Source organism: Haliotis cracherodii, unplaced genomic scaffold, assembly GCF_022045235.1.
Source record: "Haliotis cracherodii isolate W230 unplaced genomic scaffold, xgHalCrac1.p SCAF_19, whole genome shotgun sequence".
Classification (NCBI taxonomy): Eukaryota; Metazoa; Mollusca; class Gastropoda; order Lepetellida; family Haliotidae; genus Haliotis; species Haliotis cracherodii.
In genome coordinates this window covers 5,695,245-5,720,998 of record NW_027266274.1, presented here as the reverse complement: position 1 = coordinate 5,720,998, position 25,754 = coordinate 5,695,245, and the positions used below count along the sequence as shown (strand labels likewise).

The window sequence follows — 25,754 nt, the reverse complement described above, 5'->3', positions numbered from 1 at the left end:
GAATGAAGTTATTTTTATATATCACAAATGCATTCGTAACTATTCATCATAATTGTGACATTCAAATATATTTTTTTTTAACTATTTCAATTTTTATTTCTTGAGACATTTTAAGTCGTACCTGTGCTATCTCTTTCTCATAAGCAGGGGGGCACGGATGGCCCAGTCGTCTGAGGCGCCATAATTCGCCAGGAATCTATGATCCAGGGTTCGAATCTTGAAGCGTCGTGATTATGTTTCTGGGTTTGTCAGCTCCTTAACCGTATTCGTGGGCATTACTGAAGTGATAAAGGTGTGAGACCTGCATCACTTCGGGATTTCCTCCCATATTAAGCTAACACGACGTGATATAACTGTAATATGGTTCAATTCGGCGTTAAAACACAAATGAATCACTCTTCAAAAGAATATTTTTTTTGAATATCAAAATACAGCTAAAGGATTAAAAAATATGTCAGGGTTCCCCCTAAATGCAGTAGCGTGGTGGTATGGTGTGGTAGCACATTGCTCATAACACTGATACTTATCTCACTGAACACGGTGATACACCCAAGCCCTGTTCGATGTGCGCCAGTCGTGATGTGCAGGAAGTTGTTTTGATGGTGTTTCTTGCATTCAGCCATTTTGATTACAAGTGGACCAGCCACCTCGCGATAGATATACAACGTGTTAGCTCAGCCGAAGTAGGACATTCCACGAAGGGTTTCACGAACTGAGACAACACTAAACAGTGCTGCATAAACGGTAACTGCAATTTATACTCCTATTGCAACGAGTCCCCTTTCTTACTGTTATTACGATGCGTATGTTTCAAACTTTTCTGACATAAAACCCTCACGGTTCATGAGATTTTCACTTTGCTATGAACCCCTGAGCTGATTAAGCAGTATCAGTGGGTGACGCAGATCATCAAAAAAAAAACAGCATCCATGTAGACTCCGGAATATGTGAACACAGTTTGATCGTTACCTCTATATTTGTATGGTTTCTTTTATAAAGCAGCTTTGCTCAAGTGGGTGAAATGGAAGGAAATAGAAACTTTAAATCATATTTTGTTGTGAAATAGTTATACTCGATCAGGGGACACGGGTGTCCCAGTCGCCAAGGCGCCGCGATTCGCTGTGCAGAGTTGTGTCCCTTGGGCACGTCAAAAAACCTATGATTGTGGGTTCGAATCCGGGTTTGCCCCGATTATGTTTCTAGGTTTGTCAGCACCATACCCGTGCTCGTGGTAAACGTCTAGGACCTGTATCACTTCGGGCCTTCCTCCCACATTGAGCTGACACGCCGTGATATAAATGTAATACTGTCAAAAGCGGCTTTAAATCCAGCTAACTCTCTCACTCACTTCATAGGCTCAATATATAAAATTAGATTTTCAACTTTGATGTTTTTGTCGAAACATGACGTCAAATGATTCGGTTATATGTTTTTGTATACATCAACATAATAAGTATGCTTCAAAAGGGTGGGTCCCCTGCTTTGCACCACCAGCAACTATAAATTTGACGCTCTTTGAAATTTTCGTAAAAAGGCTATGCTCGATTTTACCTCCAAAGTCGCTAAATTAGATTTTCAACATTGATGTTTTTGTCGAAACATGACATCAAATGAATCGGTTATTATGTCGCTAAATGCAGACACCAAATGCTGGAACTGCTGTAATATTGACCACATGGAGGGAAGGAGGACTATTGAAATGCTTTAGACATCCTCCTGTCACTCTGGATCTATATGCATAGATCTAAAGAGACGATAAGGCTGGAGGGAATTGAGACGATAAGGCTGAAGAGAATTGAGAATTCTCAGTCAATTCTCAATGATCAGTCTTGAAAGCATGTGCCCTTAAACTTACATAACTCTGTTTCTCATTGACCAATTAGCTTAGGGCTCCTATTGGGTGACTAATATTCTGTCTTCTACATGTTTACTCTTTCCGATCACGACACTTGCAATGCTGGTTAATTATGTGTTGGTCTGAGGTGAGGTGAAATTGGGTTTAACGCCGCTGACATACAGCGCAGTTTAACATGAATACCACACTCAGACACAGTCTTGAGAATTGACTATGAAGGATATCTGATCATGAGAATTTAATCACAATTCGCCATTAACTTGAGTTCTCATAATTTTATTTTGGTTTTCAATATGTTTTACTCCCTCAATCTATTGGGTAACCACTGGGTGGACCTTTCTTAAGAAATAATTCTTCTTCTGTCATGTCGCATAGGCTCACAACGGCAATATTCATATCTAAGTTGCAATCGGCGCGATGACAGTGCTTTTGCTTTACTGCAGTACAGGCTTGTTTGTCAGCATTGGCAGGTGATGCCTGAATTCAGTCAGAAAATACATTTACTGTAAAGCAATACCAGTACGCAAACTTAAAAGTGAGCGAGTGAAGTATTTCTTAAGAGTGGTTCACTCAGTGGTTTTACGCCGCTTTTAGCAATATTGCAGCAATATCACGGCGGGGGACACCAGAAATGGGGTTTACAGATTGTACCCATGTCGGAATCGAATCCGGGTCTTCGGCGTGACGAGCGAACGCTTTAACCACTAGGCTACCCGACCGACCACAAACTTACATTGCTTACTTACGCATAGCGTTGATACATTTTAGGGGGGATCTGAGTAATGGATAGTTTTCTCGCGTATTTCACGTATATACCCAACTAATCTTGACCTCAGTGAAATATGGGAGTTGCTAAATCTGTAGCGCTATGAATGATTCGTACAAGGGAACACTTGTTAAACACTGACAATCGGGAGGAGCTCCACTTTCTATACTACTGTTGGAGACGTCACAAATTCATTATTCCGATATGTGTTTATCTGGCAATTTCACTTGGAAAGGCGCTGATTGAAATTGTATTTTTCTGGTCCATCACTTGACTGTGGGGTTGGTTAACAGGCCGCCGGTCGCATGGCAGGAGTAATATAAAATAAATAAGAGAAAAAAATGTTTTATTTGGAAATTCTTTTCACATCAGAGTGATACACAAACATGAACAAATAAATTATTAATTAGAACTGTAACATATTATTAAGACAAGATGACAGATAAAATTAAGTTATCAGCACACATAACAATGGGGGAAATTTAAACAGAAAACAGTTTTCTAAACTCTTATTTGAAAGGGAAATGCTAACAGGAACCAAATACATTTGAGATCTTTTGGATTTAATATTGGGAATAATTAACCGACGTCCGGGTGGTAAAAGCGTGTGAAAAGGCTATTGAAAATGAGAAAGATCAACTGAAGTTCGACCAGCTAAGCTAGAAACCTGGTTATGATTTAGTTCATCTATGGATTCGAGAGCTTTTGCCTCCCAAATTAATGATTTTCTTGAGTTTGGTTTTACACTTGCTCAGAAGTTCTGTGATCAACGTTACTAAATTCAAAGCCGCAGTAACGCTTTCCAAAAGTAGACAAGTGGAGGATATTCACAAATGTGACACATTAGTGGCTAAAATTACATGTATGTCCGATGCAATTCCCTATTTTGACTTGTACTTCACGATCCCGCGTTTTTTCAGGTGAACAATTGACTTGCCTTTGCACGTGTTGGCGGGTTAGGCTTTTATTTCATAACCCAATTTTTACTTTCACGATCACTATGAAATCTTGGAAGGGACTATGTCGCGTTGTCGTATTGTCGCATTGACGACCTTACAAAAACAAGCAAAACGTGTGAAAATTAACCAAAGCGCTAACAATTCGGCAACGCGACATTTTGGCCATTTGTCGAATTGTCGCACTTTGAATAATCATTTTCTTTATTTTACCAAACGGCGATGATGCCCTAACGCGACATTTTCAAAGTCAAAATATGTCTCGTTGTCGCATTGTCACCTCATCACAAATTTGTATAAAAGGCGTAACTTTCAGTTAATGTTACAGTTAGGAAGCGGTAACCAAGTTATATATGTCGTAGAAGTTCAACCTGATAATGTACATTCTCGAGTCCATAACGTTTTATTGTGAGCTCTTTTCTGTAAGTGCTTAGTGTTTAACGCTCAGATCCAAACATGTAGTACCCCATCAACAATCGACATGCCTCCAGTACAGTGGTCGTCCGGAAGATCTTACAACGTATCAGACTTGACAGCGTATCAGACAACTAACGAGTGCACGCCTGACCTGTGACCTCCTCCAACACCCCCCCCCCCCCCCCCTTCGGGGTTGCCGAAGGGAGAGGGGAAGGAAAAATGTGTGCTCAGACGTGCGCAGAGCTCGCGACGCACTGTAGTCTGCATGTTGTTGTATACAGGATATTGTAGTTGATGTACTGTATACTGCATGTGATATTATTTGCGGAAAAGTTACAACTTTCAAGAATCAAGATTCAATTTGCATTTATTTCTGATACAGACCGCCGTCATATATCACTGGAATACTGCTGAGAGCGGCGTTAAAACAATTTGTCTGCATAATGGAGCTCTGCAGTCATTTAACATAGAACCGTTTACATATATAGTATCAACTCACTCACTCTGTTTCGACTTTATATATAAGAAATATATATAAGCCAGCTGTAAGAAGAGATATCAGATTTTTATAAGCAGTCAAATAGGGATGATAAATGACCATGCTAGATGATATAACCAAAATCCAGGAGCTCCGACCGGGGGCAAACTGGCTTTGTTATTGTGTGGTATGAGCTGTGACGTAGACCCAAGAGAATAAAGTGAAAAAATGAGACCAACTCAAGTCTACAACAGAGACCATATCGGTTTATGGTCTCTGTCTACAATGATTGGGAAAGTCTCGATTTCCACAGCTCTAGCCTAAAATTGAGAATTGTTCTCTGCTTCTTTATAATTTTATTATTTTTATTTTGTAGACATGGATAGACCAACTCGGAAAGAAATTGATGGAATATTAATATCACATGTCACCACTGATCCAGTTAAATCCATCTCACAATAATATAGTAGTATTTGATATTACGAAGGGCATGATCATGTACATGTTCACTGTAGTAATAGTCAACTTGATTAAAATGTGTATTATAGTGTAGCGCGGCATCAACGATTACTATATGATATTCTCACTTGTCGTACAATGGACGACAATTCGACATTCTTATTCGAGCTATATATAGCTTCAATAGGGTCAGCACCGGTGTCAGTAAAATTTTCGTAGTTTAAAATATGTATTCTACAAAATATAATCTAAAAGAGCTAAGAACAATATTTTTTATTGATGCTCACTTTCATGGATAGAATTGAGGCATTCTAGGCTTGTCAAATCGTTCTAGACTTGAGGTGGATTCCTTTTCAATTTATTCTCTGTGCTCTGGGAGACATACAAGGGCGTCAGTATCGCATGGAGAACTGACGTGTAGGGTGAATCCCGCTGGGTCAGTGTAATCGGATATGTTGTGGAGTTTCGGGTTTGTGCTGTTTGCTGAATATGACAAGGGCCCACGAACAAGGGCACAATGTAGAGATTAAAGCGTAACCACCTTACACAAGTCTGTTTATATCAGATATGTTATTTGTGATTTGAAATCTCTTTTTGAACAATTGCGAGTTATTGTATACTCTGTATTCTTTTGTCATGGTAGCATATATATTTTCTATGTTTTTTTTAACTATCCACAAATAATGAGAACATGAGAAACATCTATCTGGAGATATACAATACTACTACTGAAGGGCATATATGAAAAATCGGACTAATCGACTAATATTTCTTTCTTAAACACTGCCCGTTACAGGCATTCTAATCATTATACTTTGTATAGTTTAAAGGTTGAGTAATATTGCATTTCAAATAATGGCAAATTGTGTATCTTCCTACATTTTGAATTCATTATAATTTCTGCAATAAAACCTTAACATCAGATAGTGATATAAACGAACATGAACCATACTGTGATAAATGAATTATTAATTTCGTATTATGGATTAAATAAACTGAAATATGATAGTACAAACACATTATTTTGATCTGATCGTGTGAGTAGGTAACCAGAGATCGAGGCAACTCACTAACGTAACCATTTGTGAAAAGTCTAATATTCAAAGTGTAGGGGTTTAAACTTGTGCATTGAATGACAGACAAGAAAGCAACGCAATGATTAAACTATGGATTAAAATATTTTGTAAATGAAACTAAATACATAGAAAATAATTTCTCATTGTTGGAAGGTGTTTCATGATTGTTTGTTGTTAAATGCCGCACTCAGCAATATGCCAGCTATATGACGGTGGTTTGTAAATAACCCAGTCTGGGCCAGACAATCCAGTTATTGACATTCAGAGCATCTCTACGCAACTTGGATACGACCTGCATCAACCAAGTCAGCGAGCGTGAACACCCGATTATGTTAGTCGCCTTCGGACAAACATGGGTTGTTGAAGGCCTTTTCTAACCCGGATCTTCACGCGTATTTTTTTAATAATAAGGTACCATGAAATTCTGTATATGTCCATAGTAAGTGTGTATAAGTAGATGGATAATATATCCATACACGCCAATTAAATGGGTTAGACTGCATACGGTTCAGTTATGAGCTCTTTTACAAGTCGTTATTTCAAGACATGTATTTGGTATTCATAATAACTCGAAAGCTACACAATGGCGAGAAAACGGTACTAGCATCACAGATACCAATAATACATTTTTGAACATAATTACTTTAAAGTTAAAACATGTATCTAAATAGTAAATGAGAAGGATTATAAATATACACTTTAGACATTTTACGTATCATCTTTCGTTTGGCGAGAGAAGAAGTGACAGTAGTGACTGGTATCTGATGGGTGAAAACAGCTGTCGAGTCGCTGTCTTAGATGGCTCAAATTTCATAGCTCTAAAGATCACGGCGGCGATACAGAGCGTGGAGTAGTTTGTCTCACAGCTCCTGAACTAGATGATTTTCCTATCCGCCTCACTGTAATGCTTTAGCCCCAAATGAAACAAGCCTAGATGTTTAACAGGTTCAGGCTGAAATTTCCTTTTAAGTTTTAATACAGTATCTCGTTTTAATCAAAATAAAATATTTTCATAGACTAAGCGTTAGTCTACCGTGAAATTCAACTAAAAGATCCTATGCATTTCTATATATCTTCAGACAGACTCACCATGTTCATATCAATGTATATCAAAAGACATATGAATTAGATATTACAGCACTGGTGAAAAGGTTACATGCGTATGTCAGCGTCGATCCTACAATATCCTTTTGCACAAAATACATATATACTGATGGGTTAACGTAGTAATACTACGCAAATATATGTCCAGATGTATTCATTTCTTTATTCGTGCGTTTAGCTCTTTCCTACAGGAGATTATGGGGTGTTACATCACACCAGAAAGCCAGGTCCAAATTCAATTCATAATTTCATGGTCCGTCTTGTATGTTGGAAACCACCCTGACAACCCGTTCCCTTTAGTCGCCTCCTACGACAAGTATAGTCGCCTCTAACGGCAGGCATGGGTTGTTGGAGACCTATTCTAACCCGGATCTTCACATAATACAGGTCCTGCAGTGATCTAGACTTGCCTCGCCGCGAATAGCTGCAAAATTAAACATGGTAAGATTTACAGAACAAAGGCAATTATTCCTAGTTTCTTACTGACTCTCGAGGATACATTTAATAAAACAATCGATGTGTGTGTGAAAAAGAAAAAGAAGGAGAATTGTACAGCATAAAATGGCTACGTAGTTCGGGTAGATATATAGAATGGCCGGCCAGTATGACCTTTGAGACACCACATTTTCAGTCATTAAATGCGTAAGCATTTATTGAGTAAAAGAAAACACTATTAGTGAGCGAAACAAAAGACATCAGTACAGGCACACCAAGTCCCCAACCCCACGTCTGCATGTATCAATACTCATACCTGCCACATCCTCAACCACTGTACTTACTTACACAATCATCTCACTATATTTTCGCCAACCCTCGTATCACAACGCTTGCACGCACGCACACACCGCATTCTGCTTTCCCAACCGTATCCCTACAACCATCTCATTATGTCGACGTAAGCCATCATGGATCCATGCGCATGCTTATATACATTATCCACCCTCCCTCCCTTCCCCAACATCCATCGATATATAACTATATCCGCCCTCTAGTATCGGTATTCGTGCTTACGTACATACACACTCCTACCATTCTCCTACATCCATCGCACTATAACTATAACCACCTTCATGCATCCGCACTCATGTTCACATTGCATTGCATGCATCGAATTACACGTTTGAAATGTCGTAAATATTTTACAATATGTACATATTAAATATCAGCAACCGAGATTATTATAACACAATAGATTCCAGCCGTCAAAACATCACAGAAAGGGTAGCCTGGAATTTTACAAGGGCATCAGAATGCACTAAGATGTTTAACTGGTCAGGAGGAGAGAGTTGCGGAAAATTACGATAAACTAAAGTTACAGATCTCCATTACGAATATCTAAAGTGTGAATAAAGATCACAGCTTGCTATAATGTGTACTTCATACCTGCAGATTCAGCAATTTCTTTAGCTATAAAATTTATGTCTAAATGCTCATGTAGACAAGTACCCAAATCTTTATAGGCATGACCATATTATATTCTACGCATATTAATATCTCCACATATAAAAACAAAGCTAGATTGAGTCTTTGAAGGGCATTGAGAGGAGATACACATAAGGAAGAACATGTATGGATGTCGACGTCTTTATTATGAGGAACACAACGTTTCGGAGTATATACTTATTCCCTCATTAGGTGAATAAATGCTATTGGTAGAGAACGTATATATGTACCTGTAAGACCAACAAAAGTAAAAAGATAGCAAAGGAGGAAACGAAAGAATGGAAGCCGACGGATAATTGGCGCTAATTACTCCGGCCTCCCGTTTGCCCATTGTTCATTGCCCATTACCAATCATTCATAAGTTGAGTTTTGGCTTTAATTTGTCCATTGATAATCAACCATCAACGTCTATTATCTCAACCCTAAAAAGTACGAGAATTTGTTCTTTACTGAGAAAGTGTTCTCGAAATATAACATGTGTTACAGTTGACCACTTTCTTAATCTTTGTGTGATCAAAGCTATCGGCCGTGGGAGCCGTACCATTTTTCACTTGTAAGAGGGGTACACAAAGTACCTGATCTGGACTAACAGTTGTCCGACTTTTATTTTTGGTGGAAGCCTCGGTGGCTGGGCTAGATCGCTGACTTTGTGTGCTGGTGACTGGGTGCCTCACTCACAGTGTGGGTCCAAATCCCGAACGGAGTTTCGTAAAGCACATCTACTCAATTCAGGGATTGGTAACTCAAAATGTATGTGTGTGTGTGTGTGTGTGTGTGTGTGTGTGTGTGTGTGTGTGTGTGTGTGTGTGTGTGTGTGTGTCTTAGATAAGCAAGACAGATTAGATAAGCATGTTGCATGTAACTATCATCTCCTTAAGGTAGGGGGGCACGGGTGGCCCAGTCGTCTAAGGCGCCGCGATTCGCTGTGCAGAGTTGCGTCCCCTGGACACGCCAGAAACCTATGATTGTGGGTTCGAATCCCGGTTCGCCCCGATTATGTTTCTAGGTTTGTCAGCACCATACCTGTGCTCGTGGGTTTCACCGAAGTGGTAAACGTCTGAGACCTGCATCACTTCGGGCTTTCCTCCCACATTAAGCTGACACGCCGTGATATAACTGGAATAATGTTAAAAGCGGCGTTAAACCCAACTCACTCACTCCTTAAGGTAGAGAATGCTCCTCTTCAATTTAAATGGAGTTACTTGTTTCTTTCAAAACTATTCAGTTTTAGAGACTAAGCATTAGTCTCTATAGACATCACCAGTTTGGAATTTGCAACTAATCTGTTTACAGTAACAGGAAACTCTTTAAGTGTCATATACAAATGAGAAAGTGGAATCCCGTCAATTAGGCGAACGAACCTTAAAACTATTAATAAACATTAAAATAAGCAATATCGGAAATATATATATATGCATATAATATCTGGCAATATGCATAAATTTCACCTTCTACAAAAATAAGTTTTAAAAGCCGGTTGATATTCGTTTGCGTATTTGACGATTATATAACTTGCGAAAATATAAATCATTTTCCTATACTCAGACGTTCCTGAGCCTTGCGCTTTCCTAATTATTTTGACCAAAATTATTACCGTTATCATTGTATTAGTTAATGGGAAATGCGTGCTGATAAATTACGTGCCATAAATTTAAGCGACATTGTACGATTCCAAACTTATCACGAGACTGTGTTTATGAATCATTGTCAAATAGTGGTGACATTAAATCTAGGAAACAATACGCGAAATCGCGCATGCACAGAACGGAAAATTTGGACAAGGCATTAAACAATCCGCATGCGCAGAACGATTGATTTCAGTACTTCTGCTAAGCGCTTCGAGTACAACGTCAAACTCGGGCCTGTGATCTAACACGTGAGAACTGACCAATGAAATCGGAGAAGTAGAAATACCGGCAGACGCTGTTGTTTGATTGACATGTCAGTCAAAAAGGGAAGAGGTTACTGATATCTTTCTCTCCCAGTAAATTCCGATGTCAAATATCGACGTTATTTGGACGGAAAAACGATGGTTTGAAAGCCTCCAAACAGCTTCTTTTTTACGTCCAAAGACCTTATACGAAAAAACGACATTTTCGTGTTTGCAGTGTAACGAGTCTATGCAAAGTCCAATCAAAATCGCGCAACGAAAGCGAAATCCGGTTCGTAAACTGTCGTGCAGATTGCAGGATTTGCAAAGCATGTGCACCGCCAACTCGTTGTCAACAGAAATTTTCCAAACCTTCTCATGTTTTTAATCAATATGCTCCCGTGATTTGGTGCACTTCGCGATGTAAGTCCCGTTTTATCACAATATAGACCTTGATTATCGATCAGATAGTCTTGACTGGGTGCCGCCATTTTGTTTGAAACAAATGCAAGTGATGGAATCTGATTGGTCCACAGGAGAGGCTAATAAGGGACATAACTCGTAATAACCACTGGTGGCGCTACGATCGAGCCCAGGAACTTGCCTAGTTCGGCAAGGGTGGAAACTGGACTTTTAGTCAGTTAACTCTCTTGCCTCGAGAAGATGCTTAAATATGGAAAGTGTTTTCTCGCTTATTGACATCAACCAAGTCAATTTGACCGCTAGTCTACCTTTTGTCCCAGAGACATATCACTGGCTTGGTACAAATGTTAGACGAATAAAATAGAAGCTGTTTCGGCCGAGACAGTGGAACTGCTTCCCCAAGCCACCCACCCCAACCAATCCAACCCCTGTAGCTGAAAAATATCTGATCTCCAGACAAAATCCAAGGCATTCCCCAGATTATCAAATGATTGGTCCCCGATTATCAACACTGAATTCGAAAATTGGTGCCTTGAAATGTTTTTAACCAGAGTTACTTTCTTTAGTACATGTGTTTGTGCATACATAGTTACAGTCCTTGATCCGTGTTGTTTTACTTTATGTATAATGTCTTCAATGGGGACACATTTATTCAGAACCTACAAAGTTACATGAATGGAATTTTGCAAGCTCATCTAAGAGATACTTATCAAGGCAGTTCGAAAATTGGTGCCACAGAAGGGCCCTTTTGTGCGTATTAATTTCACATTTCTGATGACGTAAAGCGACCCTAGTGCCTGTGTATTTTCTGTCTTTATAGGACTATTTTTCTTACTGTTAACATTAATTTCCATATCATTTACAGCTATATGAACTAACGAAATTCTAATGTGCCCAAAGGCGGGGGGTAGTGATTAATGCTCCTTTCTTGTTCAAATATGGACCTGTCTCCTACCAATTGGAATCACAACTTTAAAATCATTATGGATGTTGTCAAAGAAAATCCCAAAATGAGGCAATAGAGAAGAAGAACCTGTTAAATGTCTTTCAAATAGGGTTTGGTCAAAGCGTGATGTTATAATTGGTAGAATGCACAATCTGACAAAGCGTCGGCAGAATTAGAATAATTCGGTTCTGTCCCAGCTGTCATCCAAGTCTAGGTGCCCTTCAAGAAAAGTTTGCAGCTGTTCCCAGAGTTTAGGCTACCCATGATGTGATCCGATTGATTTCCCAGTGGGCTACACGAAATTAGTACATCGTCTCGGAGCGGGCTACATGGAAAATAGTTGCCCACTCCTTAACCAATCAGAAGCTGATATTTTAATGTAAGGCAACATATAATATCCATTATGAAAGAAACAAAACACAATATGGTCTTGTTTCCTCATGGGAATGATACATGTGGGAGAAACCATCGTTGCAGGAACTGTATTAAAATGCATGTAATGGAATTTACAAGTACAGCTTATACGAAGAGTGAGTGATTTTTATACCTTTAGGTCGGGGGTATAGAGTTATACCAAGGTTCCGCACGTCCGTCCGTCCGTCTGTCCGTCCGTCCTTCCGAAAACTTTGTCCGCGCGATTTCTATTAAACTATTCAGTGGATTCATCTTAAACTTAGTACATATAATCTGTGTCATATGGAGGGGGGCAGTCAAAAGAAAAAAAGTGGATTCCATTTTTTATGAATTTTTCAAACCTTAACCCTATCCTAGCTATTTAATTTGAAACTACTGACACACTAGGCGGGTCGGGGGTATTAGTGAGCCACGCTCACTTTTGCTCTTGTTTATATGTCGCTTTTAGCAATATTCTATCAATATCGGCGGGAAGACACCAGAAATGGGCTTCACACATTGTACCACTGTGGGGAATCGAACCCAGGTCTTCGGCGTTACGAGTGAACGCTTTAATTACTCGGCTACCCATATGCCCCCGAAGATAAGTGGACGTTCATGTATTCATGTAGAGCCCCAACTCCTGTTCGCTTGTACTGCGCTCAATTCTAACCACTTGAAGAAGATTAGGTTGTTTACTATTGTGAGCAGTGTTTAGGATTGTATTTGGATGTGTTGGTAAACTGTCTGTACTCTAACCCTTGGAGTGAAGTCACAAGTTTTAAATCAACATCACAAAGAGGACACAGTCATTGCAAGTTTAGTTTGGTGTTATGTTGTTTTAGTTGGACTTAGTAGTAGTTACTTGCTACCACGGGAGATGTACGCTGTATATTTTTAATATCTCTTGTTGCTGTGATATCTTTCAACATTTTGCTTGGTCTCTTTCCTTATCAGCAACTTGTGAAGTACAAATGTTCACATCTAACCCAAGAGAATCTATTTTAGACTCCATTTGACAATGTCAATAAAAAACCGTCTAAATATCAAACTATTTTCTTGTGGCAAATATCAGTTGGTGTAAGTCGAGAATGGTTCATGTTCACTGATGATCAATTTACATTCTATACAAGAAAAGCCCGACTTAATGCTTTAATTCATGACAGTATACAAATGTTATCACCAGAGATGTATTAAATATATGTTGAAATTGTTATCAATGTCTAATTACAAATATCCAAATAAAAATGACAGCAAGTTAATTGTTCTCCTGAAAACAGCCGGGCACGTATGGTACAAGTCACAACATGGAATTGCATCGGACATCATTGCTGTCACTATTGCGTCAAAGTTCAGTGAGGACTTGTAACCTTGGTCAAACAATTTCTGGGCAAGAGTTATGTGAAGCCATTTGAAATCATGGTAGAAAGGTTGTGAAATGTAAACACCAAAGGCAGGAGCTGTTGGAATATCGCTCGAAATGAAGGGAAAGTGAATTGGAAAGTTGAAGTCATCCCTCTTGTCATACAGTCCTGTGGAGAGTATTTTGTCACTATCTATCTTTATGCATGGATCTTAATATGAAACAGATGAGGCGTTCTCACTAGTCTTTTTTCTAGTTCAGCAGGGTAAATCAGTGAAGTAAATGAGTAGAAGGGAATTGGCTGTTATTGGTTATTAAAGGTGAGGTGAAATTGGGTTTAACGTCGCGTCCAAGATTATTGCACTTAAATAGCGACGTGCATGTACGTGTATGTGTTTGTGTGGCTGCTTGTACTAGTCCGGACTGAAGCCGATTTATGGTGCTAGCTCACTGAGATACCATGCCGAAGTTCAACATGAATACCCCACTCAGACACAGTATACTGACACCGAGCCAACCAGTGCTTGTTTTAGCCCCTTAATGCCGAGCGCCAGACAGGGTAACAACAAGTACCATCTTTTAACGTCTTTTGGTATTACGCGGCCGGGGATCGAACCCCGGACGTTCCGCTCTCCGGGCGGACGCTCTACCACTAGACCACGGAGGTTATTGAACGATATCAGAACATCTATATACCTGAAGCAATGTTATCTTCAGATCAGTGCAATCGTGTAACGTGGGTTTTAAATGAAAAAAGATTTTTGTTCTCTTACGGTTATGACCTTGTATGCATCAAACAAAAAGTAGGGGAAAATATTTTACTTTTTAAATAACTTTGTACAAAAGATTATAATCAACAAAAGTGATATTCAAAAGTTGTGAAACAGGTAAACTATGTCTTATCAAGAATAAAATCACTTCTAGCAGTTGTGTAATATTTATATACATTCACGGTTCGTGAATACAGGCGACTTTTATGTTATTTAGAATTGGTAAACTGACACTTATGATACATGTTGGAAGACGACCTGGTGTTGCTTGTTGAATAATTGAAGATAATGAGTACCACTTTATATTGGTTTGCCCATGTTTGACTGCCTTAAGATCAAAATATATTTTTATGAACTATACAAGGTTTGTGAGAGGCGCTCTTGTATTTAGAAATGTCCATGTAAAAGATAAGGCATCCATCTCTCATAGTAACATCAATCGTGCTGAATTTATGGACATGGGCCTATGGCGTTTATACCTTATAAGGATATTGAGTATATGCACATAAAATATGAAGATAGATCGATTCCAATTCGACTTAATCATTTTTACTTGTTTTCAGACAAAAATGGCAGTATTTGGATCATGGTTTGGACGTGAAGTAGATCAGGATCATGTTGACTCCATCAACGGCTTCTGGACAGTCCTTCTATTGTCGTGTGTTCTGTCGGATCATTCGCCTTACGTTACATCACTACACCCATTAAATGTTAGTGCCCTGCTGAATTCACAAGCTCTATGATCTCGTACACACAGGAATCGTGTTTTCTGAAGGACATGTATTATAACAAATCAATATCTCATAATTATGATGACGAAACAAAACCTCCCTCTGTTCCCTCCTTCCACCTGTGGATACCCCTCATACTCTTCTTCGAAGCCCTCGCCTTCAAAGTACCAAACATCATCTGGAACAGCTGCAAGAACTTGCTCACTCTTAATATGGAGGAAACTGTCGAGTCCCTGAGAAGTGTACAACTGACAAGTCCGGAGAATCGCCAGGCCATTTTCAGTGATGCAGCCCGAGTATTTGGAAGTCTCCTGAGAAGAAATCGACTCTTTCTGGCTCTGCTGTACCTATTTGTGAAGCTCCTCTCATGTATCAATCTCATAGTGCAGTTTATGTTCCTGACGACTTACTTTAGACAATACCTGGCAATCAGGGTTGGGTCATATGCTGATTTTGATATTGACTCCATCATAAAACCATTACTTGTAAAATATATTTATTGCCATTTTCAAGTTCACTTCTTGCAGAATACCCAGAGATTTGCGGTTCAGTGTACTCTGCAAATCACCGAAATCTATGAGAAGATGTTCATATTCCTGTGGTACTGGGTCTTCCTTCTGGCTTTCATCACAATCTTAAATCTTGTTCTGCGGGCAGGATATCTCTTCCTACCGTTCCTAAGAGATGGCAGGATAGCTGCCCACATCAACGCTCCCAAAGGAGCTCGCCCTAACGAACCCGCTGTAACATGATTCATCAGCAGTTTCCTCGGAATCGATGGTGTGTTTCTCTTGTCCATGTTCTCCCGGAATTCCAGCGAATTAGTTGCAGCAGATCTTACCCAACATTTGTACCAGGTGTTTCAGGAGAAGGAACGGGAATGGCAAAACCAGCGCAACCTCTACACAGGAGAAACGGAAGGTGGCGCTGTCCTAACCGGAGCAACAGGAACCATAGCAGCGTTACCAATGAGGACGCTACCACCTTGTGCTGAGAACCCGGAGAAAGTGCCTACTATGTGAGAGTAGTACTTATGTATCATGCAACTCGAAACAATTGTGCATTAGTGAATAACTAATTCTCGTGGCTATTCAACATAGTTGGTGACCTAGATTTGTTTTACTCCAAGAATTCACATGATTACCGCGTCATTCTATATATGCATCTCCTTATATAGTTATATATATGTGTCCTTATATTAGTTTAGATGCTGAATTACAAGTACCAGACTCTGGTGTGCAGTTTGCCGTTTTTCTTTGTTTCGACGTTGTGTTTTATATTTCTGCTCCTTACCAATGTTTTGTTTGCATGGCCTGATAGGCTCAAACTGATATGAAGGCAATAAGGACGACCTTCTCAATAACCTTGAACCCCATTCACCTCACTTCACCTAGCCAATCCCAAGCCAGGCCCTGAACTTTGTCTCGTACGTGAACTGTCATTTTTAAGTATAATCCTGTAACTTTAGCTCCGCTTTCCATGTATATTTTTATCCAATGTTAGTAACGTATTGAATAATAAACACATACATGTTAATACAAACCATGTTATGAAAGTTCTTAGTGGAAAAGGCAGACCTAGTTGGTTCGTTAGTCGTTAATTTATTAAGTGGATGGCGCTGTGTTGTGCACAAGCTTGTTGTTCAGTGTTTGACTTCACAGAACTAACGAGAAAAAAACCGATGCATCGAAGTTGTACGTTGAGATGACAGTCTTGAAGAAAACCTGTTGTAAGCAAGTGTATCCATATGCTGCGTGCGAAACGCCAAAGTAGGCACATAATTGTATCACGTGATCATGCATGTCGGGTAATGTGTGGTATCGATCGCCTGGTCCTTCTTATGCAGACCTCAGCGCTGGTATACGAATCAAGTGCCACCAAATAAGACGACTCACTCTCAAGTAATATGTCAAGCATTAAAACTGCAATTTTTGTAATTTAATGTTATAAATTGAATGTGATAAAAAATGTTTCTGACTGTAAATTCAAAACGACAACAATTAGATGAATGGATAACTGAAAATCAGTGATGAAACCAAGTGTTCGCGAAATTACATCTCTTTATATGAAATGTAAGAAGAGGTTACCACACATACAATTGTAATTGTTGTATATAGTACTTTTGCTCTGTTGGAAATGTATTTGCTCAGGGCCCCAATCCATATTCAAACTAATACTGGTGTCTCATTGCTGGAAAATGCTGGAAATAGTCTTTTAGCATGCTGGAAATTGCCGAGTGTAAGTCTCTAAGCATGTATCATTTGTCTCAGCAATGGGCTAAGGGGAACAACTATGTCATTCTTCAAGGTTCGAGCAACTTAGCGACACCTACAAGTGCGTTTGACTCCAAATGAGAACGATGAATTGCAAAATAACTCGAAATCCAGAAAGGTTTATGAAATATCATTACGGTACTTGACCATGAATACTCTGTACCCAACAAAATCTGAATTTTGTTTATTTTAAGACCCATGACGGATGAAGTTCTTTAAAAAAGTATCATGTAATTTTGTATAGAAATGTGTACATGACACGTAGGGGGGACAAACCGTGGAAGGCACAGCGCAAGCACGCATGCACTGCACGTTCTGTGGTAGGGGAAATGACAGAGCATTAGAGGGGCCGTCTCATGATAATTTCAGTTGCAATCTGACTTGCTCATGTCATAGATCTCGTCGTCAGAACTGCCGGTGCCTGAACCGACTGCCACTATTATAGGTTGGACTGTTGCTGGCCGTAGTCCATCTCGTGACCAATAACGTGGCTCTATCTCGTCATCGACTGTGGCCACAAAACTCCTCCATGTTTCTACTGTTCGATCGTCCAACGTCACCCTTGACGATACACCATACCAACTCGATTGGATTCAGGTCGCAGTGATAAGGTGGCAGTCGTAAGACAGCGTGACCCTGACCCTTGATGTAACTGTCAACTTTATACACGGGGTCAGGTTTCATAGTTTGGATGATTTCATAGAGCTGTGGTTTCATCGCTCGAGAAGGAAAGGTTATGTTTCTCCGTTGCAGCCAAGTAACCATGTCTCCTTTACGGTTATTAGAGGTTGGAGTCTTGCTTTCTGGATCCTGCACACTATGATACGGCGCATTGTTCATGACAATGAGAGACTTGGTAGGCAAAGCAGGGAACAATTTATCTTTTATCCACTCCAGAAATACATTGCCGTTCATTTCTGTGTGGTAGTCCCTGTTGTCTTTGGCCTTGGCTCCAAAGACGAGGTCACAGTATGAGAGAAAACCCTGACTAACAGAACCAGCATGGAGAGCTATGAGTCTTTCACCCTTTCCCATTGGTAACTTTCTACCAGACTCCTTACAGTCACAACTGGGTACCCACTGACTGCTGGCTGTGTGTGACGCATTTACCCTTGTCTCATCTAAGAAGACAGGCTCATATCCTTCTTCACGTTTCCGCTTGATGATACGAAGGTAATGATTTCGGAGACGAACAATGTTAGACCGTTCACACAACACAGCCCTATTTTCTCCAGTTATCTTTTTGTATGTGTAACCAAATGTATGCAACAGCTGCCATAGTTTGTACTTTGTAACACCTAAATCATGGTCAGTTTCAAGGTGTTTCTTCAAAATTCTTAGGGACATGTACTTATTTTCTGAGTGCAGTTTAACAATTGCACGTCTGACTTGATTCCTCTGAAAACTGTCTAATTTATCAACCTTGCGTGGTTTTGACATGTTTCCTACCTCCATGGCCTGACTATTTGTATCTCGTCGACTAAAGACATTTTCAAGTTTCTGAGGGAAGCTCGTTTCAAGAATTTATTAATTGCATTAAAAGGCTTTGCTCTTTCTGCTTCACTTCTAAAGAAATCATACACATTCAACATCAACTGTTTAACATCAGCTGAGTAGCGCATCTTGTCATTGAATGAACACGGTCACTGTGTAGCACGTGCAGACCGTGCTTGCGCTGTTCCTTCCACGGTTAGTCCCCCTACGTGTCATCTACACATTTTTATACACAATTACATGATAGTTTCTTAAAGAAATTCATCCGTCATGGGTCTTAAATTCAACAAAATTCAGATTTTGTTGGGTACAGGGTATTCATGGTCAAGTACCGTATTGATGTTTCATACACTTTTCTGTATTTCGAGTTATTTTGCAATTCATCGTTCTCATTTGGAGTCAATCGGACTGTAATGACCAAATGCGTTTACCTCATTGGCTTTGTCAGCCATACAAAGATACTGACTTTACGCGTAGTACTAGATCTTGTAGATATTGAAGCTTGTAGAATCAAAATATAAACTACCTCCCTGGTTGTTGTACACATGTTGTTAGTTATCCACTCTATATCATAAGGTGTATGAATTTAACTTTCCATAGTCTTTGTAATGGAATCTGTCCCAGATGTATGGGCGACAACATGACTTGTTGAAATAGTGATTTGCAGGGCGCTTCAATTGTCCTGTAATCGACAGACAGACAGTTTATTCAATATTTTAGACATCAAGGCCCATAGTACAATGCAGATTGGATATTAACATTGTCACGTGATGTACATGATCAGATTTTAAATCAAGTTACACATTCCTCAGTCTAAAGACATGTTTTAAGAATACAGAAACAGCATGGATCATATCAGGATTTTCAGAGTTTAGCAGATTTATCTTTAACTGACGGTCTTTAAAAGTACCTTGCAACATGGGGAGAAATTTATACCTTAAATGGGAATACGTTTCACATATAAGTAAGACATGGTATTCATCCTCTACTTCTCCGGATTAAGAGTTTGTACAAATAGAGTTCACAATATCACCGTCTTTGGACCTGCGACATATATTTACATTAAAATTATGCAATGAAATTCTAAGTTTACAATAGCCTCTGATTAAACTTTTATCATTTTAACAAGTTAAATATCTTACCGTTCGTAACAATGATTTTACTTTGCTGTAATTGCTGAGATAAAGTGATTCAGAAATACTTTGGCGCCGATGTTGACAAAATATATCCTTCAGTCTTTGCTTAAATGAATATAAAAATAACTGTGGATCTTCCTTTTTAGGTTTGTATTACAAGTTGTGGTCGAAATGAGGCCGCAATAGAAGTAATAATGTACACAAGATAACATAGATTTGAAAATACTATTTGTAAAAACTGGTAAATAGTTAGATTGAATAATTTGCATATTTCATGTTCGCGATACCCTCACGGTATGTCGGTTTAGTCAGACGACATGGTAGAGAACGTCGATCATGGTGAAAACACTAGTTTTAGGGCTCCATATATGTATATATGATGATATTCGTTGCCTTACCTGTATATACCTTCTGTTAGGCAATGTATTCTAAGTTAGTGTCGGATGCAAACAGTATTTTGTCCAAACACTGCTGCTATTAGGTTTCTTAGGCCATGTGACCTTCCACCATTTCACCTACATGCTTTGGGCATAGTACCAGATCTAATATATATAGATATTGAAGTTTGTAAACTCAAAATATAAACTATCTCCCTGGTTGTTGCACACGTTGTTGGTTATCGCCTCTGTACCATTATGGATATCAATTCAACTTTCACCCGTGGGGACCCGGGGAAGATAAACAAGAATGTACACTCCATTGCTGGTCGTAAAAGGCAAACAAATTGGATAGCCAGTTTGCCGTTGGCTGCGACCCTGTGTCGGCAGAGTAAGGGATTCTGGTGGTTGAGGGCGACGGACCCGGTAATAGTGCTCCTTAGTCCAACACTACACTTAGACCCTTACTTTGCCAAGACGGGCGGGAGAATGGGCCTGATTCTATCAATCGGCTGGTCATGTCATACCGTGTGCATACACTTTTTCGCACAAACGGTTTCTAATAATAATTTTTCTAAAAATGTCTTTTATATCTGTATCAATCTATAAAAAAAACAACAAACTTGTTTAGGGCCTATGCCCTGAAGGCGGTGGCTCAAGGGCCAATCAGGTGATGCTGACGTACGAATTCTGTACGTCTCCAATTGATGGTCGTGGGCCGAACCAGCCTGACCTTTAATTTGGTAGATAGTTATGACTTTTCGCGTCAAATTTGCTGGAACATACCATCCCTTTATCCTCGGTCTTTGCAGCTTGGAAATCCACTGCAGTATAAGTATTTGTAGACACTCCATAGTGGGTGGGGAAAAGGCGTGCTGAATCTCTTTCCTTTCGACATGGCTTCCCAACACCCTGAACGAAGACATATAGATTCCAACAATACCTCATCTGACGAGAATACATCCATTCGATCTATTGGCCACGTTTTTTGGTAATTGAAACTTGTGACAAAGAACCAAAGAATCTCAATCCCTTTTGCAATTTGCAAAGGGTTTGCTGGTATCTGCAGAGAGGTTTCAAATGTTACTCTACTCAACATAAAAGTGTTTGTCAACATCAAGGTTGCTGTTTCTGAGCAGGACACATTGTGTAAGGGCATTGTCTGTGACAGAGGACGCTGCCTGTCCGAAATGACCGAAGAACAAATTTTCAAAGAACTTGTCAACAGTCAGTCACAGCTGTGAAGCGGTTTACTGTAAAGAAGAACGGTGTGTTAAACTGACCAACTGACCAACACCTTCAATTTCGCTCGTTCAAAGATTCCAAATTCGATTAAATTGTAGCATTGGAGTAGAGGTGTATATCCCCAATCTACTCACGTGACATTTCTCCTGTGGAAGCACCACCACGAATCCACAAAACATAATACAATGGAATTGCAGAGGTCTTAAGACGAATTTTAATGAAATACAACTTTTAATCCAAGATTTTAAACCGTCAGCTTTTTGTCTCCAAGAAACATATCTAGAAAAATGCAGATTTATTTGATATCCGTCAGTACAGTTCTTACACCTCGTTTCCCCCTCCTGGTGATAAAGCTACAGGAGGTTCTTCTATCCTTATGAAGCAGGACATAATCCATAGCCCTGTTCAACTCAACACTACTCTACAATCTGTTGCTGCCAGTGTTACTTTCAACATAGTGCTTACACTATGTTCACTGTATCTTCCACCTTCCTCAACTCTCGGTCAATCAGATCTTCAGACTTTGTACGATCAGCTCCCTAAGCTCTGTATCATTATGTGCGTTTTAAACGGTCATAATCCCCTATGGAGGAGTACTGATACAAATAATGAGGGAAAGGTCCTTGAAGATTTTATCTCAAACAATGATTAATGCATCTTTAATGATGGTAATGACACATATCTGATCCTGCCACTGGCACATACTCATCCCTAGACCATTCACTGACAGATTCAAATATTTTAAATGAATTCGAATCGTTGGTCTATGATACCGACAACTATTAATCCGCCTGACGAACCACCTTCAACAAGTTGGAACTTTACAGATCATTTCGATCAAGATCAGGGCGTCCCTCAAGGCAGCATACTATCAGCCACACTTTTCAGCATCAAAATTAATAGTCTCACTAAAGTATTAAACAATAACGTTGATGGTTCACTTTTTGTGGACGATTTCAACATTTCTTGTCCTGGTAAGAATATGAATACAATACAAAGACAGCTACAGCTCTGTCTAAGCAAACTTCAAAAATGGGCGAACGAAAACGGCTTCAAATTTTCTTAATCCAAAACAAAAGCTGTATTCACTTTTGTCGTAAATACAAACCTCTTAAGGATCCATATTTATTTTTAGAAGTTGGAAACTCCAGCTTGATAATGGTGTAAGAACCTACATCGAAACGTTGCTATATGCAATAGTGAGTGAGTGAGTTTGGTTTAACACTGCTTTTAAAGGTATTCCAGTTACATCGCGGCGTGTCAGCTTAATATGGGAGGAAAGCCCGAAGTGATGCAGGCCTCAGACGTTTACCACTTCGGTGAAACCCTCGAGCACGAGTATGGTGTTGACAAACCTAGAAACATTATCAGGGCGAACCGGGATTCGAACCCACAATCATAGGTTTCTTGCGTGCCCAAGGGACGCAACTCTGCACAGCCAATTGCGGTGCCTTAGATAACTACCCCCGCGATATGCAATAAACCAGAAGAGGTTGTATCGCATCCTTATGATCAGTGTAGGTTGCTGGGACTAATTCTTATCCCCTTGGTATTATTGTCAGGAAGGGGCGGTCGGGTAGCCTAGTTGTTAAAGCGTTCGCTCGTCACGCCGAAGACCTGGGTTCGATTCCCGACATGAGTAGAATATGTTAAGCCCATTTCTGGTGTCCCCCGCCGGGATATTGCTGGAATATTGCTTTTTTATTTAAACGCGGCGTAAAACCATACTCACTCACTTATTGTCAGGAAGTTTAGTATGTCTGTTCAGACTGGTTGACACAGACTCTGCAGTGTTCGTTTATCATCAACATCAACACAGTTCATTTGTTGAGTCATAGATATGAGACTGGAATAACTTGCAAATTGAGCATTATACACGATCTATTGTATTGCCATGCCACAACCACTATGAATGATGGCATGGTCGACAGTCCTCTAAGGCACTGTTTTTTTGCTATGCAGAGTTGTGTCCCATATGTGTTCCTGGATTCAATGATTATAGGTTGGAATCCCAGGTTCATCCTGATAATGATGTTTGGATTGTCAGCGCAAAATTTCATGGGTTTCACCAAAATAGCTGAACCATGCAACACTTTTTCCTCCACATTAAGCTGATATGCTGTGATTAACTGAAGTTAATCATGTACATTTTTTTTATATTTGAAAATGAAAAATAATAAATATGATGGTATGGACATTTTTTGCTTTACAGATAGATAAATGTTCTAATTGTTTACAGAACACACCTTGTTAAAGTGTATTTGGGATATAAAAAAATCACACCTCATATTGTCTTTCTCTTTCAAATAGTTATCCATCACCAGCAATGATGTAACAATCATGAATATTAGCATAATGCTTGGCTGAAGTTGAATTTCAAGTCCAGACTTCAATGGAGCAAGCGAAGGACCACCTTCGTATAATTATAGAAGCCTCTGTAAAATCTCCCAATGAACCAGACTGGAATATCCTACAATGTATATAGAGGTTTCCGGCTATCCTGTGTTCAGTAACAAGCTAACAACCTTGTCGGACAAACAATCTTTAATATAATATATGCCCATTTATAAACAAAAGTTTATGTTTGTTTGTTTGTTGTTTAACACCACACTCAGCAATCTATTAATAAAAGTGACAAAACCCTTTCAATCGAAATCTCTGCTAAAAGCAGAGTTGTTTGTATGATTCCGACTATAGCATGATGTGTTTATCAATCACTATGAAATAGACGTGATACCAGGGCCCACTTGCAAAAAAAGATCTTAGTGCTAAGACTATTGTAAGCCTATGTTAAAGTATGGGAGTTAAGATCGTCTTAGCACTAAGATCGCTTTGTGCAAGCGGGCCCTGGTGCTCGCCAAAAAGGTGAGCGTATTCTGTCCAACTGATGGCAACCATCACAAACACATACAAATGCAAGTCAATTGTTCACCTGAATAAAACACGGGAACTTATGGTACAAGTCAAAATAGGGAATTGTCGCACACCACAGTGGGGGACTCGGAAGAAGAATGTGTCACCAGCAATCCATCCGAATGGGGGGCCCAAGCGGCGACCAAATTGAGCAACCCTTGACCATCAGGGTTAGAATGGATCTTCCGCAAATTGACCCATGCTTGTCGTAAGAGGCAAGTAACGAGATCGGATGGTCAGGCTCTGTGACTTGGATGGTGCATGTCATCGTATCCCAATTCTCGTCATGTCAGTCACTGGATTGTTTGGTCCAGACTAGATTTTTTTACAGACCGCCGTCATATAGCTGGAATAAAGCTGAATGCGGCGTTAAACAACAAACAAACTGTTGCAACACTCACATAGAACTAGTGCAACACAACGCAATACATTTTAAAACTTATCCTATCTCACTCTATGCATTTCATCCTTCTTCCAATCCCTTGTGTGGAAACATCCTTGAACAAAGTTTCCAGCTTCTTAGCTTCTGTATGCCCAAACACCCCTGCATCATCATGGCTACTGCCCCAGCAATCAGGTCATGCAGCCGAATCTCATGCAGCCTGCTGACCTCGATCTATCCACTTGACCTCTGTCTCATCATTCTCTTTTTCTTCGCCTCGCTGTGGAGACGTGCTTTTTGGGAGAGAATATTTAGGCCTTTCTTCTCCTCAAAATGAGTTTTGGGCACTTCTTACGCCTAAGATATGAGCAAGGATCAAGCAAAACGGACAGCTTGCAAGAAGTGTCGCCACATATCCACACATTATCACAAATTATGCTGTGATTGTCGGGGCGTCCGTCAGCCAGGTTTACAGTGTTCGGAATGCACTCATCTGTCCCAGGAGCCATTCACTGTCTCTTAAGAAATGCCAGAAGGGAGGCATTGATCGCCGATCAAAGTCTAAGTGAGTGAGTGAGTTGGGTTTAACGCCGCTTTTAACATTATTCCAGTTAAATCACGACGTGTCAGCTTAATGTGGGAGGAAAGCCCGAATTGATGCAGGTCTCAGACGTTTACCACTTCGGTGAAACCTACGAGCACGGGTATGGTGCTGACAAACGTAGAAACATAATCGTGGCGAACCAGGATTCGAACCCACAATCAGGTTTCTGGCGTGTCCAAGGGATGCAACTCTGCACAGCGAATCGCGGCGCCTTAGACGACTGGACCACCCGTGCCGCCATCAAAGTCTAAGGATACAGAACATCGACAAAGAGTAGCAG

The 25,754-nt window shown here is 39.9% G+C and overlaps 1 pseudogene; it reads left to right on the top strand.

Moving 5' to 3' along the window:
- The first annotated feature begins 599 nt into the window (after positions 1–599).
- LOC139467054 (innexin unc-9-like) lies at positions 600–16,170 on the top strand (annotated as a pseudogene).
- Positions 16,171–25,754: the final 9,584 nt, after the last annotated feature.